We start from the raw sequence: 8671 nt of genomic DNA on the forward strand, positions 1-8671 counted from the left end.
GTAAGTAAACCTGGACGGTCTTTGCTCTTGTGCCTTAACCGGCTGTATTGTATATATAATGTTGTGTAAGCCAAAGTTGCCGACTTGACTCATTCAACAAACATCGTTTTACAATAGAACAACGAACGTTTTTTTATTTTTGCTATAACTCCGCGGAAGTCCGTCTTATGATAATGAAATAATATTTTTGAAAGATAAAAATACTAACTCAGTTTCCACTGAATTTAAACATCTTACATTGGATTAAAACATACTATATTAAGTACTATTATTACATTAAAAAAGAAAGCGCTAAACCTGGATGGATATTACAGCTATGCGTAAAAGGTTACTGTAGGTTGCTAAAGTTAGTTGTGAATTAAAATTCATGATTGCATATCTCGTTAATTTTCGTGAATTATGTATGAGGACGTCAGGGCCGACTTAGCCTAAGAGGAATGTTAAATAAACATCATGTGTGTAGGGTGGCAAAACTTGCTGACAAATATGGTTAAAAAAAAAACACTAATCTAGCTTTATCAAGTCAAAACATTAACTTGATAAAACTCCACTTAAAGCACCTTTAATATTTCAACTTTAAATACGGGGCTACTTTTCACCTGTATATTATATATTGTTACAAAAAAATCTCCCACTAGTATCTATCATTTGCATAAATAATAAATGTTTCATAAACATTGACTTGATATCGAAAATGTTATGAAATACCGACAATTAAGATACCCAGCTGTTGCACACGTTGTCTTACTCATCAAACATTGACGTTTATGCAAAAGTATTGAAACAATAGTGAAAGATTAAACTGGAACGTTTTTATCTCTCGTTAATGTAAATGAAGGGTAGAAATGGTTAAATATGATTACCTATCACACCCCTCGTGGAAGATGCTCCTCCCTGTCATACTCTGAAACACATGATGGTTGTCTTATCACACTGCATCACCCAGGAAGATTTTCCTTTCATACTGCATCACCTTGGATAGTCCTGTCATTTTACATCACACAGGATGGCTTTCCTATTATACTCCAACACAGGATATATCTCATCAAACAGACAGGTTTTTTCCCGTGATATTCAATCACAGGATGTTTTTTTTTCCTGTCACTCGCCAGAAGAGGATGGGTTTTCAATTATACTCCATCACGCAAGAAGGTTTCCCTGTCATTCTCCATCACATATGATGGTTTTCCCATCATACTCTATCACCCAGAATGATTTCACCATTACTCTTCATTATGCAGATTTTTTTCTATCATACTCCATCACACAGGATGGTTTTCTTATCATATTCCATTATACAGGATGGTTTTCTAACCATTTTTCATTATACAGAATGATTTTCTTATCATTCTCCATTATACAGGATGGTTTTCCTATCATACTCCATTATACAGGATGGTTTTTCTTATCATTCTCCATTATACAGGATGGTTTTCCTATCATATTCCATCACACAGGATGGTTTTCCTATCATACTCCATTATACAGGATGGATGGTTTTCCTATCATACTCCATTATACAGGATGGATGGTTTTCCTATCATACTCCATTATACAGGATGGATGGTTTTCCTATCATACTCCATTATATAGGATGGTTTTCCTATCATACTCCATCACACACGATGGCTTTTCCTATAATACTCCATCACACGGGATGGTTTTCCTATCATTCTCCATAGTACAGGATGGATGGTTTTCCTATAATACTCCATCACTCAGGATGGTTTTTCAAATCATTCTCCATCACACAGGATGATTTTTCCTGGCATACTCTGTTACAAACGATATTTTTTCCTAGCGTACTTCAGTATAGGGAATGATTTTCCCATCAAATTCCCTCAGAGAACAAGGTTTTCTTGCTATACACAGTCTTACGTGCTAGTTTTTCCATGCCATGCCACTTCTTGCATGACGGTTTTCCTATCACACACCATTCTACATAATAGTTTTTCCTTTCACTCACCATACATAGGTTATAAACAAAGTTGAAAGGTGCTCATGCGCGAGTGTTGTTCCTTGACAGAATACGGTTGACTAGACCTGGTACAGGAGCAGGCTCAGGGCCTCAGTGACTTGACAACCTCAGTGAGGGTAGGGTGTACGCTCGTCTGTGAGCTGGAACTCCAGTCGCCTGTGTGCAGGTTCACGGAATTTCTTAGAAACTTATATGCAGATATTTACTGCCCATTAATAGGAAAGGGCTTCATTTCCTTGATGTATATCTCTTGGCGATGGTGTATATGCATCGACGAGAAAAATTGCGTATTTTCACAATGAGAAGAAATGAAGTGGATATATATACATATTTGTGTGTGCGTTTGTCATCACTTAAGTATATATGACGCAGCTTGAGTCGAAATGTTGTACATCTGGTGATAACGGAAACTTCAGTAAAATTAAAATTACTACTTCCATTGACACTGATCTATCTATCTATCTGTCTATCTATCTATCTATCTATCTATCTATCTATATATATATATATATATATATATATATATATATATATATATATATATATATATATATATATATATAATCAGTGTTATAAAAATTGGTGTTATTGATAATGTTATAGTTTCTTAATTATTGCTTAATTGCTTCAACAAGAAAATAATAATGATAATAATAATGATACTCTCAATTTGATATATGATCTAAACTAAAAATAAGGAAATTTTTTTTATATACCTTTGACATATTTAATGGCAAGTAAAAAGCAAAACAAACAAAAAAAAGAAGTGAATTTAAAAATCTGTCATTCGCCGTTGTTTCAATTGTTAATAACAAATCACGAACTATTTCTCATCAGGAAATTATTATAATGATGAGAGATTTTTTATGAAGATCGTCTGAAATTTTTTACATTTTTTTCGTTATGTGCATCGTGTGACATCACCATCCATGTGACCTGGAGTACACTGACATCACCATCCATGTGACCTGCAGTACAGACATCACCACCCATGTGACCTGCAGTACACTGACATCACCATCCATGTGACCTGCAGTACACTGACATCACCATCCATGTGACCTGCAGTACACTGACATCACCATCCATGTGACCTGCAGTACACTGACATCACCATCCATGTGACCTGCAGTACACTGACATCACCATCCATGTGACCTGCAGTACACTGACATCACCATCCATGTGACCTGCAGTACACTGACATCACCATCCATGTGACCTGCAGTACACTGACATCACCATCCATGTGACCTGCAGTACACTGACATCACCATCCATGTGACCTGCAGTACACTGACATCACCATCCATGTGACCTGCAGTACACTGACATCACCATCCATGTGACCTGCAGTACACTGACATCACCATCCATGTGACCTGCAGTACACTGACATCACCATCCATGTGACCTGCAGTACACTGACATCACCATCCATGTGACCTGCAGTACACTGACATCACCATCCATGTGACCTGCAGTACACTGACATCACCATCAATGTGACCTGCAGTACACTGACATCACCATCCATGTGACCTGCAGTACACTGACATCATCCATGTGACCTGCAGTACACTGACATCACCATCCATGTGACCTGCAGTACACTGACATCACCATCCATGTGACCTGCAGTACACTGACATCACCATCCATGTGACCTGCAGTACACTGACATCACCATCCATGTGACCTGCAGTACACTGACATCACCATCCATGTGACCTGCAGTACACTGACATCACCATCCATGTGACCTGCAGTACACTGACATCACCATCCATGTGACCTGCAGTACACTGACATCACCATCCATGTGACCTGCAGTACACTGACATCACCATCCATGTGACCTGCAGTACACTGACATCACCATCCATGTGACCTGCAGTACACTGACATCACCATCCATGTGACCTGCAGTACACTGACATCACCATCCATGTGACCTGCAGTACACTGACATCACCATCCATGTGACCTGCAGTACACTGACATCACCATCCATGTGACCTGCAGTACACTGACATCACCATCCATGTGACCCGGAGTACACTGACATCACCATCCATGTGACCTGAAGTACACTGACATCACCATCCATGTGACCCGGAGTACACTGACATCACCATCCATGTGACCTGAAGTACACTGACATCACCATCCATGTGACCTGCAGTACACTGACATCACCATCCATGTGACCTGCAGTACACTGACATCACCATCCATGTGACCTGCAGTACACTGACATCACCATCCATGTGACCTGCAGTACACTGACATCACCATCCATGTGACCTGCAGTACACTGACATCACCATCCATGTGACCTGCAGTACACTGACATCACCATCCATGTGACCTGCAGTACACTGACATCACCATCCATGTGACCTGCAGTACACTGACATCACCATCCATGTGACCTGCAGTACACTGACATCACCATCCATGTGACCCGGAGTACACTGACATCACCATCCATGTGACCTGCAGTACACTGACATCACCATCCATGTGACCTGCAGTACACTGACATCACCATCCATGTGACCTGAAGTACACTGACATCACCATCCATGTGACCTGAAGTACACTGACATCACCATCCATGTGACCTGCAGTACACTGACATCACCATCCATGTGACCTGCAGTACACTGACATCACCATCCATGTGACCTGCAGTACACTGACATCACCATCCATGTGACCTGCAGTACACTGACATCACCATCCATGTGACCTGCAGTACACTGACATCACCATCCATGTGACCTGCAGTACACTGACATCACCATCCATGTGACCTGCAGTACACTGACATCACCATCCATGTGACCTGCAGTACACTGACATCACCATCCATGTGACCTGCAGTACACTGACATCACCATCCATGTGACCCGGAGTACACTGACATCACCATCCATGTGACCTGCAGTACACTGACATCACCATCCATGTGACCTGCAGTACACTGACATCACCATCCATGTGACCTGCAGTACACTGACATCACCATCCATGTGACCTGCAGTACACTGACATCACCATCCATGTGACCTGCAGTACACTGACATCACCATCCATGTGACCTGCAGTACACTGACATCACCATCCATGTGACCTGCAGTACACTGACATCACCATCCATGTGACCTGCAGTACACTGACATCACCATCCATGTGACCTGCAGTACACTGACATCACCATCCATGTGACCTGCAGTACACTGACATCACCATCCATGTGACCTGCAGTACACTGACATCACCATCCATGTGACCTGCAGTACACTGACATCACCATCCATGTGACCTGCAGTACACTGACATCACCATCCATGTGACCTGCAGTACACTGACATCACCATCCATGTGACCTGCAGTACACTGACATCACCATCCATGTGACCTGCAGTACACTGACATCACCATCCATGTGACCCGGAGTACACTGACATCACCATCCATGTGACCTGAAGTACACTGACATCACCATCCATGTGACCCGGAGTACACTGACATCACCATCCATGTGACCTGAAGTACACTGACATCACCATCCATGTGACCTGCAGTACACTGACATCACCATCCATGTGACCTGCAGTACACTGACATCACCATCCATGTGACCTGCAGTACACTGACATCACCATCCATGTGACCTGCAGTACACTGACATCACCATCCATGTGACCTGCAGTACACTGACATCACCATCCATGTGACCTGCAGTACACTGACATCACCATCCATGTGACCTGCAGTACACTGACATCACCATCCATGTGACCTGCAGTACACTGACATCACCATCCATGTGACCTGCAGTACACTGACATCACCATCCATGTGACCTGCAGTACACTGACATCACCATCCATGTGACCTGCAGTACACTGACATCACCATCCATGTGACCTGCAGTACACTGACATCACCATCCATGTGACCTGCAGTACACTGACATCACCATCCATGTGACCTGCAGTACACTGACATCACCATCCATGTGACCTGCAGTACACTGACATCACCATCCATGTGACCTGCAGTACACTGACATCACCATCCATGTGACCTGCAGTACACTGACATCACCATCCATGTGACCTGCAGTACACTGACATCACCATCCATGTGACCTGCAGTACACTGACATCACCATCCATGTGACCTGCAGTACACTGACATCACCATCCATGTGACCCGGAGTACACTGACATCACCATCCATGTGACCTGAAGTACACTGACATCACCATCCATGTGACCCGGAGTACACTGACATCACCATCCATGTGACCTGAAGTACACTGACATCACCATCCATGTGACCTGCAGTACACTGACATCACCATCCATGTGACCTGCAGTACACTGACATCACCATCCATGTGACCTGCAGTACACTGACATCACCATCCATGTGACCTGCAGTACACTGACATCACCATCCATGTGACCTGCAGTACACTGACATCACCATCCATGTGACCTGCAGTACACTGACATCACCATCCATGTGACCTGCAGTACACTGACATCACCATCCATGTGACCTGCAGTACACTGACATCACCATCCATGTGACCTGCAGTACACTGACATCACCATCCATGTGACCCGGAGTACACTGACATCACCATCCATGTGACCTGCAGTACACTGACATCACCATCCATGTGACCTGCAGTACACTGACATCACCATCCATGTGACCTGAAGTACACTGACATCACCATCCATGTGACCTGAAGTACACTGACATCACCATCCATGTGACCTGCAGTACACTGACATCACCATCCATGTGACCTGCAGTACACTGACATCACCATCCATGTGACCTGCAGTACACTGACATCACCATCCATGTGACCTGCAGTACACTGACATCACCATCCATGTGACCTGCAGTACACTGACATCACCATCCATGTGACCTGCAGTACACTGACATCACCATCCATGTGACCTGCAGTACACTGACATCACCATCCATGTGACCTGCAGTACACTGACATCACCATCCATGTGACCTGCAGTACACTGACATCACCATCCATGTGACCCGGAGTACACTGACATCACCATCCATGTGACCTGCAGTACACTGACATCACCATCCATGTGACCTGCAGTACACTGACATCACCATCCATGTGACCTGCAGTACACTGACATCACCATCCATGTGACCTGCAGTACACTGACATCACCATCCATGTGACCTGCAGTACACTGACATCACCATCCATGTGACCTGCAGTACACTGACATCACCATCCATGTGACCTGCAGTACACTGACATCACCATCCATGTGACCTGCAGTACACTGACATCACCATCCATGTGACCTGCAGTACACTGACATCACCATCCATGTGACCTGCAGTACACTGACATCACCATCCATGTGACCTGCAGTACACTGACATCACCATCCATGTGACCTGCAGTACACTGACATCACCATCCATGTGACCTGCAGTACACTGACATCACCATCCATGTGACCTGCAGTACACTGACATCACCATCCATGTGACCTGCAGTACACTGACATCACCATCCATGTGACCTGCAGTACACTGACATCACCATCCATGTGACCTGCAGTACACTGACATCACCATCCATGTGACCTGCAGTACACTGACATCACCATCCATGTGACCCGGAGTACACTGACATCACTATCCATTTGTCCTGCAGTACACTGACATCACCATCCATGTGACCTGCAGTACACTGACATCACCATCCATGTGACCTGCAGTACACTGACATCACCATCCATGTGACCTGCAGTACACTGACATCGCCATCAATGTGACCTGGAGTACACTGACATCACCATCCATGCGACCCGGAGTACACTGACATCGCCATCAATATGTCCTGGAGTACACTGACATCACCATCAATGTGACCTGGAGTACACTGACATGCCATCAATGTGACCTTCAGTACACTGACATCACCATCAATGTGACTTGTAGTACACTGATCACATCAGTGTGACCTGTAGCACACTGGCATCACTGTGACCGGGAGTACACTGACATCACCATCAATGTGACCTGGAGTACACTGACATCATCAATGTGACCTGGAGTACACTGACATCACCATCTATGTGACCTGGAGTACACTGACATTGCCATCAATGTGACCTGGAGTACACTAACATCATCAGTGGGTGAACTGGAGTACACTGACATCAACAATCAGTGAGTGACCTAGAGTACACTGACATCATCAGTGAGTGACCTGGTGTACACTGACATTACCATCAATGTGACGTGGAGTACACTGACATCACCATCAGTGAGGGATCTGGAGTACACTGACGTCATCAGTGGGTGACCTGGAGTACACTAACATCATCAGTGAGTGACCTGGAGTACACTGACATTACCATCAGTTAGTGACCTGGAGTACACTGACATCATCAGTGAGTGACCTGAGTACACTGACATCATCAGTGATGTCATTGAGTAAACTGACAGTGACTGTCCTGGAGTACACTGACATCATAAGTGAGTGACCTGGAGTACACTGACATCACCATCAATGACTTGAAACAGACATCAGCATAAGTGACCTGAAATACACTGACATCACCATTAGTGTCCAGGAGTACACTGACATCACCATTAATGACCAGG

At 44.2% G+C, this 8671-nt stretch overlaps 1 protein-coding gene across 1 annotated transcript in view; it reads left to right on the forward strand.

Moving 5' to 3' along the window:
• Positions 1 to 2080: 2080 nt before the first annotated feature.
• The window catches only part of LOC128691022 (lachesin), a gene marked incomplete in the record, with an annotated part of 294963 nt that continues 288372 nt past the window's right edge, over positions 2081 to 8671 (forward strand). The window contains 1 exon segment of the mRNA XM_053779851.2: positions 2081 to 2144.

Source organism: Cherax quadricarinatus, chromosome 2 (genome assembly GCF_038502225.1).
Source record: "Cherax quadricarinatus isolate ZL_2023a chromosome 2, ASM3850222v1, whole genome shotgun sequence".
Lineage (NCBI taxonomy): Eukaryota > Metazoa > Arthropoda > Malacostraca > Decapoda > Parastacidae > Cherax > Cherax quadricarinatus.